The 15,000-nt window shown below is 41.1% G+C and overlaps 1 protein-coding gene across 1 annotated transcript in view; it reads right to left on the bottom strand.

Annotated features, from left to right (window-relative positions):
• The window catches only part of LOC138007443 (uncharacterized), a 43,024-nt gene that overhangs the window by 1,695 nt on the left and 26,329 nt on the right, over positions 1-15,000 (bottom strand). The window lies entirely within an intron of this gene.

Genomic DNA, 15,000 nt, shown 5'->3' with positions numbered 1-15,000 from the left:
AATTTCCTAACGCCTACAAACATTGTCTGGTTCCCACTTGTGCGATAGCCATAAGCAACATACTTTTCGTTAGAGTAAAAGACACTTCATGTAATTAACAACAAGATTATCCCTTATGTGTTACTGTATGTTGTTTGTGCTCAATGTTATAGAACAAAGGGAAACCCGGCCTTACAGATACAGGATTTTCACTTTCATAAGCACTGAGTTTAAATGTACGGTTTTAATTAGACTGTTCACAGTCCCCTATTTCCCGTTTGATCGTCGGGATCGAGCACAAACTGCCGCCATCTTTGTTTTTAAAAAGCGAGCGCGAAGTGAGTGGGTAAGGGGAGTGGAGGGGTTTCGGCGGGTAAAATAGGGAGACTGTCCGACCTTTACTGCGACTAGTGTTCAGCGGGTCGTGGCTTGTTTTACACAACTACGTAATCAATTAATTTGAAGTCTCCGCCTCCTTGAAATCAACATCACAGGAGGGAAATCCCGCGTAAAAGAACTAGAAACGCAGTAAGTTATCCGATGAACGAACTCGAAATAGGCTAAATGGTTGCGTTTTTTCAATGGCAAAGGAAGCTACTACATCGACAAAAGCAGCCAAACCTCCAGGGGGAAGGTCGGTTATTTCTGATACTTGTAGGTTATGCTGCGTGAACTTCAAGATTTTACTTGGCAACTTTAAAGAAAAAAAAAAGAAGGTACATTTCCACGGAAAATTTGTTTAAGATTCCACAACGATCTGGAGTGTCAAGAATTCCATTATTCCTCACAGGGAACAATTTTTCAGGTTATCTCAGTTGATGCTACTCTAGTTTTACTCAATTTAATCATTGTTGACTTCCAATACAGCGTCGCATTGGAAGCATTATAAATTTAGTGCCTTTCTTGGTTGGGTAGTGAATAATAATAGATCAATGCATGAATAATATGGTAACGGAGTTTTGGGGGAGTCTATATGTTGTAGGTCAAATTCGATCTCAGGTTGAATCCGTTTATACCGAGTTTAAATAGGCCATTTCCGAGTTCATGTCTGCCTCCTCTTCAAAGCGAGTCAAAGTGCGAAGTTTTTGTGATGGTAATTAGTTCTACTTTACATATGAATGAAAACTAATTTTCATCACAAAAACTTCGCACTTAGACTCGCTTTGAAGAGGAGGCAGACATGAACTCGGAAATGGCCTATTGGTAAGGAGCAGGGATGGTGCAGTGGTGACAGCACTCGCCTCCCACCGATGTGGCCCGTGTTCTATTCCCAGATCCGGTGTCGTATGTGGATTGAGTTTGTTGGTTCTCTTGTCTGCTCCGAGAGGTTTTTCTCCTGCTACTCCGGTTTTCTCCTCTCCTCAAAAGCCAATATGATTTGATATGTATTAATTTGATTTGATTTCATTAGGGCACGACCCAACAAGCTATTCAGCTTTAAACACTATCGTGAGAAAATAAAGTTCCTATCATCATCATCATCATCATCATCATCATTATTATTATTATTATTATTATTATTATTATTATTATTATTATTATTATTATTATTATTATTATTATCATCATCCTCCCCTTTTAGCTAAGCCGAAGGGTGCGTTGGAGTCTGCCGTTTTGAAGCAATTCTAATGTGAATCTCCGTAAAAACGAAGGATTTTTAACTTCTATGCCATGTATTCCTATAGCTATTCCGGAATACGGTCAATCAAAAGGACCCTTAGTTTTAATCAGCTATCAACCCCTCAAAAGGCTCTGTCTTACGCATCTCAACGTATGTTCTAAATGTGTTTTACCATCTTATCGGTTTATGTATTCATACACTTATCCATTAAGTCCATAGTAAGGGAACAAAGAACTGTAATATATGCACTTACAGGTACTTGAACTCGGGCCCTCCAGGCCTCACGTGTTCAAAGGCCGGATAACTTTATCCATTGGATAAGTCACTATCCAGAGTATAAAATATACTTCACGTTAAACGTTGGTTGGGCTTTTGAACTGCCAACGGTCGCGCTGCCCCGATTGGTACTAGATTCGAATAGACACAAATGCTTCGAATTCCTTTGGCCCGCTTTCTTGCACCGATCATGCTGAGAAAGGATTTCAGGATCGAGAAGCTCAAGTTTGGCGAAGGTATGGGGACATATCTAATCGATCGGATGCTGGTGTTTTTAAGGTGAGAATTTCACTGGTTTGGCGTCAGTTCCAACTTGAACAAGACAAAGTCACCGACCGGCGGCTCAGTGTTGCCTGCCTTGTCAATTTTCTTCACTCTCTAACCGGCAGTCGAGAAAAGATCTCGCAAAATGACGCCTAAAAGAGCTCGGAATGACCAAAAAACGTAACACAGGACCCAGTTAACACTTTGTTTGATCTTTCATTGAATTATTTGCTTTCAAACTTTGTTGCCGAGCAAATCGCAACCGCCGTAATATTCTTCTGTATTTATCCTTCTACAGATCGATAGCAACAACACCAACAGAGGGTGGTTCCGTCTGTGTCCGGCCTTCGAACAACTGAGGCCAGGGCCCGGTTGTTCAAAAGCCGATTAACGCTAATCACAAATTACAAATTAACCAAGAAGTTTATTTCTCTAATTCCAACTCCTGTTCAATGCTAATATTCGGCAAAACTTTACATTAGAACAAGTCAAAACACATTTGAACACATCAAACAAGTTGAACACATGAATCAAGAGTTTACGCTAACCTGGATTGTGTTAATCGGCTTTCGAACAACCGGTCCCTGGTCTATAATCCTGTGCCTTCACCACTACACTACAACGATGAGTATGCTAAGCCCAACACATTTCTTTTCATTATTGTCTTTTGTTTAATAAGTCATTCTACCTGGCATTTGCATACAATCAGAGGTCACATGAGATAGCAAGCATGCACTTCGAGCTCAGTGCGAGTTGGACTTCGAGCGAAGCACTGAGTCAAAGACAAGTTCTTGTAGAAAAGAGTCCGTTTTCCCTCTTTCGTTAAATTACGAGCGGAAACTACGAATGTCAAAGCGAGATAGAGATTCACAGGAGTCCACAATGGTCGATGGAGACCTTAACGAAGAAGAACGTCTTGGAAATTTGTCCGAGTATGACTTGGCAACTAAAGCGGCGGACGTTCTGCCCCATTCATTTTCAATCAACGAACAGGCAGATCCTGCCTTTATTTCGCCAGAACAGATCTCTTCGCTGACTTCAGCGATTCAGAGTCTGACGGAGAGATTGGTGGAAAGCCCTAAAGGGCAAACCTACCAAGGGAAAAGCCAAAAAGCTCTGTCCTGACATCGGCTCCATGAGCGAGGACTCGAGCAACTCTAAGTGCGAAACTCTTTGGAACCAGGTGATGAACTTCCAACCATCTACCTCAGCTGACAGCGGAGGTCAGCTGGAGAAACACTCTCCTATTAGTGATGATGATGCAGATTTGCGTAAGCTGACTAACGAATATGAGTCCGAGGACTCTGTTGGAGTTGCACTGAAAAGTGAACAGCACGCAAAGCTCCTAAACAGGATTTTCAGGAGCAAAATGGGGGAGACAACCCTTAAGAAAAACTGGAGGAAATTGCGAGAAGACACGAGGAAACGTGACTTGCACATGGCAAAAATGCAGCAAGCCCTTGTAAAAGGTATTATTCCAATAGCTCAGGTTGTAAAAAAGAGATGCCTGGAAGCGTTATCCTTGCTCTTTCATGTGAATTATGAGCTCAATATCCAAAGAAGGTTTTTAATGAAACCTGACATTGGCTCTGAGTTTGGCTCACTCTGTTTTCCAATGGTTCCATTCAATGACTACTTGTTTGGGGATGACCTCTAAAAACACCTTAAGGACATTGGGGATGAGAATAAAATTGGAGCCAAACTCCAGAGAGGTACAAAGGCAAAATACTCACCTGCCTCTGGCACTAGTTTTGGGAGAGCCTCTTACAACCAGAACAGGCCAAAAACCCAGCACAGCCGGGGTCCCCAGTACCCCGGCAAGAAGTATCCTCACGAAGGTGAGGTACGTAATGATGTCACTTGTTTCATGGCTGGAAATGGCCTAACAAATTTTATTGAAACCTGGATGACAATCACCTCTGATTCTAATATTCTTGACATGGTTAAGGGCTGCCATCTTGAGTTTGATGCGGAGCCTGTCCAACATTACGTGATAAAACATCTCATGAACTACACGCACAGAGAAAAGGGAAATATTCAAGTAGAGACAACTAAATTGCTTCAAAAAGGAGTTACCTGGAAGGCTATTCCATTTACAGGACAATTGATCTCTTTCGTGTTCATTCGGCCAAAAAAGAATGGCTCCTTTCGAATGATCCTAAATCTGAAGTAATTGAATGCGTTTGTTACATACCACCATTTGAAAATGGAGACACTCCAGTCTTCCCTTACCCTTGTCAAGCCAGGTTCATACATGGCAGTCCTTGACTTGATGGATGCTTATTGTTCCGTAAGTATTGCTGTGGAGCACAGGCATCACTTGAGAGGTGTGTTTATGAACCAACTGCTTGAATATGTTGGTTTGCCAAATGATCTGGCTTCAGCTCCTAGACTATTCACTAAACTCATGAAGCATGTTTATAGTACACTTAGATCCAAAGACATATGCTTAGTTGGATACACAGATGATATTCTAATTTCGGCCGACTCACCAGAGGGGCTCAATTCAGCTGTTAAAGAGACCATACTCCTCTTACAATCATTGGGTTTCTTTATTCATGAAACTAAGTCTAATCTTGAACCCTCTCAGGAGGTAAAATTTCTGGGGTTCTTATTTGGCAAAGCTAGATACAGAGTGGTGGATAAAAAAAAATGCCGCTCGTATCCAGTACCTATCCTAATGCCAGCCGCCCAGGTCACTATTAACTGTGGTAGCTCTCTTTTAGGCTGAGGTTGTGTTATTAATGGATCTGATACCATACCGGAAGGAAGGTGGAGCCCAAGTGAGGCCCTCTCCCATATTAACTGTTTGGAGCTTAAAGCTATTAAGCTGGGCCTCCAGTCATTCTGTCACGTGAGCAACACGCATATAAAAGTGCTCTCTGACAATCAAACAGCCGTTGCCAATATTCGAGCTATAGCAGGGTACACATTCAGTTACTTGCGATCAGATAACTAGAGAAATTCTACTCTGGTGTAAGCAGAAACAAATCTGGCTTACAAGCTCTCACTTACCTGGCCGCTTAAATGTTGTGGCTGACAGGGCCAGTAGAGAGTTAACGGACAATACAGAGTGGGCCTTGGAGGCCAGTGTTTTAACAAACTTGTAGACAAATGAGGTCAACCTGCTGTTGATATGTTTGCCTCAAGGCTGAATTACATAGAAGGAAACTATGTGGCATGGAAGCCTGACCCAAGCGCATCAGCCATTGATGCATTTACAATAGACTGGGCTAACTGTGATCTCATTTATTGCTTTCCTCCATTCAGCCTGTTCGCGAAGGTTCTTCAAAAAATTCAAGTTTGTCAGGCACTGCAATTGTTGTTGTTCCCCGTTGGAGCACCCAGTTCTGATATCCAAAGTTGCTGAAAATGCTTCTACAAGCTCCTGTCCAAATACCAGTGAAGCCAAATACTTTGACATTCACTTATGTCCAGGTTTGCACGCAAATGCGAAAATTGCGATTTTTGCGAAAAATCGCAAAAATCGTAAATGGTGCAAAGAAGAAGACAAATCCCTAACTAGGACACGCGATTTTTGCAAAAATTGCGATTTTTGCGATTTTTTGCAAAAATCGTTAAAATCGCAAAAATCGCAACTCTTCTCGGGGACTTGTGTTCTCTACCATTTCAGTGTTGTGCGCTGTTTGCGATTTTAACGATTTTTGCGAAAATTGCGAAAAATCGCAAAAATCGCAAAACTCTCAAAAGCTAAAGAAGACAAGTCCTCAAAAGTGTTGCGATTTTTGCGATTTTAACGATTTTTGCGAAAATTGCGAAAAATCGCAAAAATCGCAACTCTCAAAAGCTAGAGAAAACAAGTCCCCCAAAAGTGTTGCGATTTTAACGATTTTTGCGAAAATTGCGAAAATTGCGAAAAATTGCAAAAATCGCAAAACTCTCAAAAGCTAAAGAAGACAAGTCCTCAAAAGTGTTGCGATTTTTGCGATTTTAACGATTTTTGCGAAAATTGCGAAAAATCGCAAAAATCGCAACTCTCAAAAGCTAGAGAAAACAAGTCCCCCAAAAGTGTTGCGAGTTTAACGATTTTTGCGATTTTAACGATTTTTGCGAAAATTGCGAAAAATTGCAAAAATCGCAAAACTCTCAAAAGCTAAAGAAGACAAGTCCCCAAAAGTGTTGCGATTTTTGCGATTTTAACGATTTTTGCGAAAATTGCGAAAAATCGCAAAAATCTCAAAAGCTAGAGAAAACAAGTCCCCCAAAAGTGTTGCGATTTTAACGATTTTTGCAATAATTGCGAAAAATCGCAAAAATCGCAACTCTCAAAAGCTAGAGAAAACAAGTCCCCCAAAAGTGCACAGGGTCCAGAGGAGATATGTTTGTCTTTAGAACATCAAAACCCGTCGAAAACATCTGAAATAATGGGTTATTTTGATCGCGTTGACGATCGCGTTACAGTTTCGTTACACATTCTGTATACCGCAAACCAAGAGACTGAGGGCTCGCAAGATCGGCTTACAGCATATAAAATACGGAAAGGGAGGAAACTAATTTGGCGCCGATTTTCGAATCCCTGAAACTCAGACGGAATGAAATTAAATTGCCTGAGTTTACTAACGTGATCTAGAATTGTTATGTATTTGCCAAATACTGAAGGAAAACGGCATAGGAAGGGTTCAAATTCATTTTCGGCGACCGAAATTTACGGCTTCGAGAGAGAGGTTTCGTTCGGTGTGCACCGCAACATATGGTGACGGAAATGACGCGATAAAGTAAATGTGCGCAAGATCGGAAGTAATTTTAAGATGCCCCAAGTTCGAAAACACCAACGGTTTCTTTTGCAACTTTTCGACTGTTGACGTGTACAACAAATGTCCAGTCTTTAAAGATCTTTACTTCAGTTAAAACTCGGCTGCCTTCGCATAGATCTTGTGACTGGACTTTTATTCACTCAAAGAAATCGTCGCTAGAGCTAGATAAAAGCTAATCGAATTCTTTTGTGAAAGCTGGCAAGTCTTCCCATTTAACACGGTCTTCTTCCAATCTTGAGGTTTTTGAAAGTGGGTACTGCCATACTCGGCCACCGTTAACTCTTCGCTGGACTCTACTCGCCTGTGGAAAGGCCTCCTTTAAAATAATCCCCAGTTCTTTGACTTGCAATGGAAAATTTTCCTTTTCGGAGCTGTTATTTACAGAGTCGTCGAGTATTTCTTGTACGGAAATAAAGTTTTGTTCGTCTCTTCGATAATTCATTGAAATAGTCAAGTTCGATCAGGGAAAAATCAAACACGGTAATTTGTGGCTCACGTTCGAAAGCCAACTGGTCAGATATCTTACCATTTAGAAACAAACACGTGTTTTTCTCTGTTCGATACTTTGGATCTCTTCTCGTCCGGCTGCTTTTCGCGCAACGGAACGGATCTTTTCAAGGGAGAAGCCACCATTATTTTAAAACTCCCTCCACAGCTGATGTTTTGATTCTCGAATTAGCAACGGTCTGTTGCTTTTGCGTTTCCGGTCCCAATTTACTTCCGTCACCAAGTGCTGCGGTTCACATCGAACGAAGTCACGTGGTACAAGTGTCCTCCCTTTCCGTATTTTATACTGTAAGCCGATCTTGCGAGCCCTCAGCCTCTTGGTTTGCGGTATACAGAATGTGTAACGGTGTAACGCGATCGTCAACGCGATCAAAATAACCCATTATTTCAGATGTTTTCGACGGATTTTGATGTTCTAACGACAAACATATCTCCTCTGGACCCTGTGAAAAGTGTTGCGATTTTTGCGATTTTAACGATTTTTGCGAAAATTGCGAAAATTGCGAAAAATCGCAAAAATCGCAAAACTCTCAAAGCTAGAGAAGACAAGTCCCGCAAACGCGTTGCGATTTTTGCGATTTTAACGATTTTTGCGAAAATTGCGAATTTTGCGAAAAATCGCAAAAATCGCAAAACACTGAAAAGAAATCGAAAACAAGGCCTGGACAAGAGTCGCGATTTCTCTGTGGGTCACAACCCCGAACAAGCAGGAGCCAAGGCTACAGTTTGATATATTACTTCTTGGGAATCGAGTGCCAGCCGTTTGACGGCGTAAGAATTCTTCAATTTCATTACGTGTGTCAACCAACGAATTCAAAATTACTGAATCTTGAATATATGGTTTCTCCAAGCTTTTAAGCACTGAAGCAATCATTACTAACTGAAAGCAATGAACTTCAAAAATAAGTGGAATACAAAATTCACGAGTTGCTGAAAGTGTGGTGTGGTGTGAATAAATAAAACCATTTGCTCTTTCCATGTAGTAAACGCCACAACTTCCACACATTACAAGAACAAGCAATAACGCACGAATAGACCAAATACGTATCCTTAACGAAATTGCAATGGGTTTATTTACAGAAAGTGAATTTCAAAGCACACGAAGAAACTAAGTGTCTTTCCTTATCCAGAACTCGAAATAGTTAAACATACATTCAATGTAATACGTGAGTAAACACTACCTAATTTGAATAAGGATTGAACAGTGACAGTAACGCAACACCATCCGACTACTTGTCCTTCAAAACAATGCAATCGTAAGATTTATAGTAAACTGCTGCTTTTTGAGGGCAAGATCTATGGTTAAAGTTGATTGCGAGTAGTCCGAAGTGCGGGTCCACATTCGACAAATTACTTTCTAGTGACCTCATTGAGGCTCCCGACAAAATGAAAGTGTCTTCGCTAAACCTTTTACAACACCTTAAATGCCCGGAAACTGAAACTATCTGCAGGGGCACCCAACGAGAATATAGTTCAAAACCACTCAAACATGGCATTGTTAAACGTATTTTAGTATTTAAACGGTAGATGTAGGCATATTTTTATCCCCTAGAAATTTTTCATCTGTTCGGATTTCCTAGCTGAATGTCTAGTGATCCGAAAATTATAGGGATCAAAACTTACCTTTTCGAAAATTTCAGCCAGGAAAAGGCTCCCGAAAATTCTAGGTGGCCTTTTTTAGGGTAAATATCCGTTTAAAATGGGTAATTATACCATTTTGTAGATGTTCGAAAATCCTAGGAGAGGCAGGCAAGCAAGAAATTTTACAACAGATGTCCCGAAAATTCTAGTTCTCAAATCGTCTTCCGAACAGATATTTTCCCGAAAATTGCCGTTGGGTGCCCCTGTATCTGCGGCAGAAGGTAATTCCACCTTTTCTTACATAGTCAAAATTAATGCTAAATGCGCCCTGACTTGCTATCATCTACAAATCGAAATCAATGAGCCATATATTATTCCACCTGGTAAAGAGGTTTGGAAAATCGCACAACCTTCATTTTTGTTCCACCCTTTTCCTTCCAACTAACTACAAAGTACCGCATAAAACAGACAATATCTTAGACGTGCATTCTCCTTTTGTCAATTTTCACCGTTAAAGGGTAATACAGATTACCAAACATGATACTTCACTGAAGACATTTTCATAAGAGATGCAATTTAATACTAGGTACTTTAATTTTAACATTCACTCAAACATTACAGCAGTGTTCAGAGTGTTGGCATGAAAACACAATGATACATGTATATAGCGCACGTGCGAGCAAGAAGAAGTTATTGTGCATGTAAATAGACATTCTGTAATTTTAATTAACGACTTTGTCATAGGGACATGTATGAAATGTCATAGATATTAGTCCGGCGGATATGTGCATATTTGAGGGAAATCGTGCACTTTGTGAAGAAATCACCAAATTTTGCACAAAGGTAGCTTAGGATACAATGAAAAATCTCTGATATGGAGCCACCGCTAAAAATCATGTTAAGAGCATTTAAGTGGTTATTTTGCATGAAAACGAGGCTAAAATCATAAAATACCTATTTTGCCTATCATGTGAATATTAACACCTTTGGATACACTGGTTTTCCTTGCTTTTTGTTATTATAACTTCATTTGCAAACCCAGCTCCATGTTCCTCCCATCTATGATCACCTGTGATCTTGTAAATTCTGAATTACTTTGACCTTGACATTCAGTCACTTTTATACAGCACATACAAAAAATTTCTTGCCATTACTTTTTGGTGAAGTACTTCCCATAACTTTAAAATGGACATTAACGGGGAAGTTACAGCTCATAAAGAGATGCTACATTAATAATAGGCGGTTTGAAGAACTTCATTCCTAGCATAATTATAATAACAGTAGCTTTTGAAATATAAGGCCACCGTTATCAATTTTTGTTTAGCAGTATTATTATTTTTTAGAATCACAGGTCATTAATGATCAAAGAAGTAAGTTAGGAATGCATTATCTCCTAGGAGAAATATGCACCTGCTTTGAATTTGTAAGGGTAATATAACAATAAGACATAGAGTTAATTGAGGAAGAGACTGGTGCCTACCCACAATGCACTTTCACATTGCAATTCACATCCGCCATATTGGATCATTTGGGAAACACTGCTACGTTGTCTGTAAGTAAACTAATGCAATTAATGTTCATATCTTTTTGGCGGACGATTTGGAATGGTTTTTCAATTATTTTATTCTCTAGCTCAACATATTTTAATATCTAATGCTGCTTAAACTACAAAAAAAAACTCTGAATTACTCGTTGCCATGAATTACCATTCAACTCAACTGAATTATCATGTAGGTGCATTCTGTAACTATGAGATGACAATCATAAGAAGTTCGTCGTTGGAATAATCAGTAACATTTCATTTTCACCAATTAGGTGATAGAGCTTTTCATTTGAATGGGTTAAATGCGATCACATTTGTCGAAAAATGTGTTTTGAGCATGTTTCTGAGTACTGAATTGTGTTTTAGCTTAATACTTTAAGTCAACTGCTTCGTCTGTCGGGAGCAAGAAATAAGGTCGCTGCTAATAAGGAATATTACTTTATTTGTTTTAATTTTGCAAAATAATCATTCAGTAGCCCTGGGACATGTTATGAAAGAGCCATTATTCGTGTTTTTTTTAGTGAACTGAAATATGCAGAGTCCAATAGACTGGAAAAAATGTGTTCTCTGTCAAAAAGACACTGGAGAGCCACTGCAGTGCCCTACACGTTCAAAACGAGGTGACATTGGTTCCGGATATAAAACGCTTGCATCAAATTTAAAGCAGTTTGTAGAAATAGGCAGTTTACCACTGCCTGTTGCATTAGATGTCCTAGATGAAGGGAGTGGTGTTGAAAATACGCTTTTTCAACATAATGCTTGCTGGCATAAGAGATGTAGCTCCAAATTTAATGTTACGAAACTTAAAAGAGCTCAAAAGCGAAGCGCAGACGCGACAGAATCAGTGGGAGAAATTCCTCCAAAACGGACACGTGCAAGTCTTCAGTGTACTGCTTCGAAATCAACCTGCTTCTTTTGCGAAGATCTAGACTCCAAAGAGCCCCTCCACAGTGTTAGCACTTTCAGCCTAGACTTTCGAGTACGCCAAATGGCCATGGATCTACAAAATGAAAAGTTGTTGGCGAAGCTAAGTGCCGGCGACATGGTGGCACTAGAAGCTAAATATCACAAATCATGCTTAACAACACTGAGCAACGAAGCCCGTTCAACAAGGTCAAAAGCGGCGAAAGTAGATGACGACGAAAAATTGAGTCATGGAATTGTCCTTGCAGAATTAATTTCATACATAGAGGAAAGTCGAGCTGAAAGTAAGAGTGTTTTAGTGTTTAAGATGACAAAGCTGTCGGAAATGTACACATCCAGACTAAAGCAACTTGGCATTGTTCAACCAGGCGCTCTGCATTCAACTAGACTAAAGAATAGGATACTAGCAAGTATTCCTAGTCTACGAGCCTACCAACAGGGTCGGGATACGTTGTTGGCTTTTGATAGCGACATTGGAACAGCACTACAGAAAGTCTGTGAAGATGACAAGGACGCTGATGCAAACTACCTTGCAAAGGCAGCCACTATTGTTAGGAAGGAAATGTTGGCTGCCAAGTCTACTTTTAAGGGGACATTTCAAAGACAGTGTCAAGAGAATTCAGTTCCATCATCTCTGGTGTCTTTGGTAAAGATGATTTTGTATGGGCCAAACATTGAAAGTCAACTTGAAAACTCCTCTTCTCAAGCAGCACTCACTGTTTCCCAGTTACTTCAGTTCAACTGCTATTTCCGTCGCCGTGAAACAAATTCAAATTGTGATCGCCATAGTAAGGACCGAGAAACACCTGTGCCTCTTTACGTTGGTCTGACTGTCCATGCACAAACGCGCAAACGAGAGCTAGTGGACACTCTTTTTAAATTGGGCTTATCGATTTCCTATGATCGTGTTCTTGGCATCTCAACGGAGATTGGAAACTCCGTCTGTCGTAGATTTGAACAGGATGGTGTTTTGTGCCCCATCAAACTACGAAGAGGACTGTTTACAACTTCAGCCATAGACAACATCGACCACAACCCCAGCTCAAACACGGCCCAGGGTTCTTTTCATGGAACTGGCATTTCCCTTTTCCAAAATATATCTGAAGGTAATCCAGGATGTGAGCGAGAGGCGATCGTCATGGCAAATGATTCTGGATCAGTTACTAAATCAATCTGTTCTTTGCCAGAATGGTATGCGGAGGTACCCCCTGCTCTTCTGCGAGGCGAAAGAGCACAACCACCAGACATGGGTAGGCCCGAAGGTGCCGATAACTGTTTTCTATCAAGGGCAATCACTGACGAATATAAATGGCTTGATCAAGTGAAGATATCAGTAAATCAAGAATCATATCAGGGAGAGACACCAGTAGCTTGGGCAGCGCATCATGCCAACTTACAGCCAAGGCAAGCAGTAATGCCAGCAATAACATCGCTGCTTCCTTTATTCCCAGATGAGGCTAAAAGTGTGCCGATGATTCGCCACTCGATGTACGTGATCAAGAAAGCCACAGAATACCTCAACCCTGGTCAGGTTCCAGTCATAGCAGTTGATCAACCGTTGTTCACTGTAGCCAAGCAAATACAATGGAACTGGCCTGAGTCCCATGGCGAACAACACTTTGTTTTCATTCTTGGAGGCCTTCATATAGAGATGGCAGCCCTTTCAGTTCTCGGTAACTGGTTAGAAGATAGCGGGTGGACAAGCGCTCTCGTACAAGCCAACATTGCATCACCAGGGGTGGTGAATTCTTTTGTCAAAGGTTCAAGTGTCAAACGAACCCGACGTGCTCATCAGGTGACAGCAGCTGCCTTATATTCTTTGCTCGCACAAGCCTATGATGAGTACAAGCAGACTGAGACCCTTGAAGAAGCTCTTTCATTTAGAGACTGGTGCAGAAGAAAGACACGAGCCTCGCCACAATTCCACTTCTGGTACACGACATTACAGCTGGAACTACTGTATCTCGTATTTGTGCGGTCACTACGCACGTCTTGCCTCCCTCTCTATCTTGATGCTCTTCAAAAATTAACACCTTGGTTTTTCGCTCTTGACCATGTCAACTATTCAAGATGGGTACCAGTCCACCTGCATGACATGCTAACTCTTAAGAAGAGGCTTCCAGAGACATATACGCACCTTCTCAATGGTGGATTTACAGTACAGAAGACGTCTAAAGTGTTTTCAGCCATCGCCCTTGACCAAGCACATGAACAGAATAACGCTATGGTGAAGGGTGATGGGGGAGCTGTTGGGCTGACGGAAAATCCTGCCGCTCTACGGCGCTGGATGATTTCTGGTCCAGAGGTTGCAAGGTTGATAGCAGAATTTGAAGCTTCCTCAGACACAGAAGAGGAAATGAAACCTGGGTCTACAAAGCATCATGAAGAGGCAAAAAGCACCCAGCTATCTTTCACTAAGGATGTCAAGTCTTTAATCTCGGTCATTGATGACATGGGAAATCCGTTCACTGATGAAAGTGGAGATCTTCTTGTTCTTGACACTAAAGATCTAGCTGATGCTTCTGTAGTGAAAACAGTAGAAGAGATCGAAACACTCGGACAAGAACAGTTCGAAACATTTGTCAAGGAGAGATTAAGTGAAGAAAAAACAAAGAACATGCATGATCCTATTAAGAAGAATAAGCTTCCACTGTTCAGAAGTCCTCGCCAGAAAGAACCATCCAAAGACAAGCAGCAAATCTCAACTTTAAAGAGTGACTGTGCACTATTCTCACGGCTGTTTATCTCGTGTCAAACAAGAGAAGGGGACTTGGACGTTTTTTTTGAACATGAAAACCAAGGTTGTCCACCATCAATATCACAAAATGGAAAGCTTCGTCTTTCAGGAAAGAAATCCGACCTGACAGACTGCATTCAATCACTTTCGCAGCCTCGAACCAGTGCCCCGACACCAATAGATGTAGCTATAATTGATGGTGCAGCAGCTATTAACATGCTAAAACCAACAAATACAGTAAAAACATTTCAAGAGTATGCAGATCTGGTGTTCATTCCATATGTCAAGGGCCAGCTGCAGCATGTGCAAAGACTTGACATCATATGGGACGAGTATGTACCAAACAGTTTGAAAGCAACGACCAGAGAAAAGAGAGGACGTGGTATTCGCCGGCGTGTTCAGTCTTTGACAACTGTTCCAAAAACCTGGAAGGAATTCCTGCGTGTAGATGAAAACAAGAAGGAACTATTCAGTTTTTTAGCAGAACAGATTCCCCCTGTAGAGTTCGGCGATGGGAAGCAAGTCATTACCACGAAAGGACAACAGGTTCTTTGTAGTCCACCGCGGTTTGACACTTCTAGCCTTACTCCATGTAACCACGAGGAAGCAGACACCAGAATTCTAGTTCATGCAGCAGATGCGTCGAAAGCAGGACACAAGAACATCGTCATCCGTACTGTAGACACTGATGTCGTTATCATCTGCATTGGCATGACCCAGATGCTAAACATCAATGAGCTGTGGATTGCCTTTGGCAGTGGTACTAGTTTGAGATATCTAGCTGTTCATGAAA

Source organism: Montipora foliosa, chromosome 6 (assembly GCF_036669935.1).
Source record: "Montipora foliosa isolate CH-2021 chromosome 6, ASM3666993v2, whole genome shotgun sequence".
In the NCBI taxonomy this organism is placed as follows: Eukaryota; Metazoa; Cnidaria; class Anthozoa; order Scleractinia; family Acroporidae; genus Montipora; species Montipora foliosa.
This window is presented reverse-complemented; position numbering and strand designations above follow the sequence as displayed.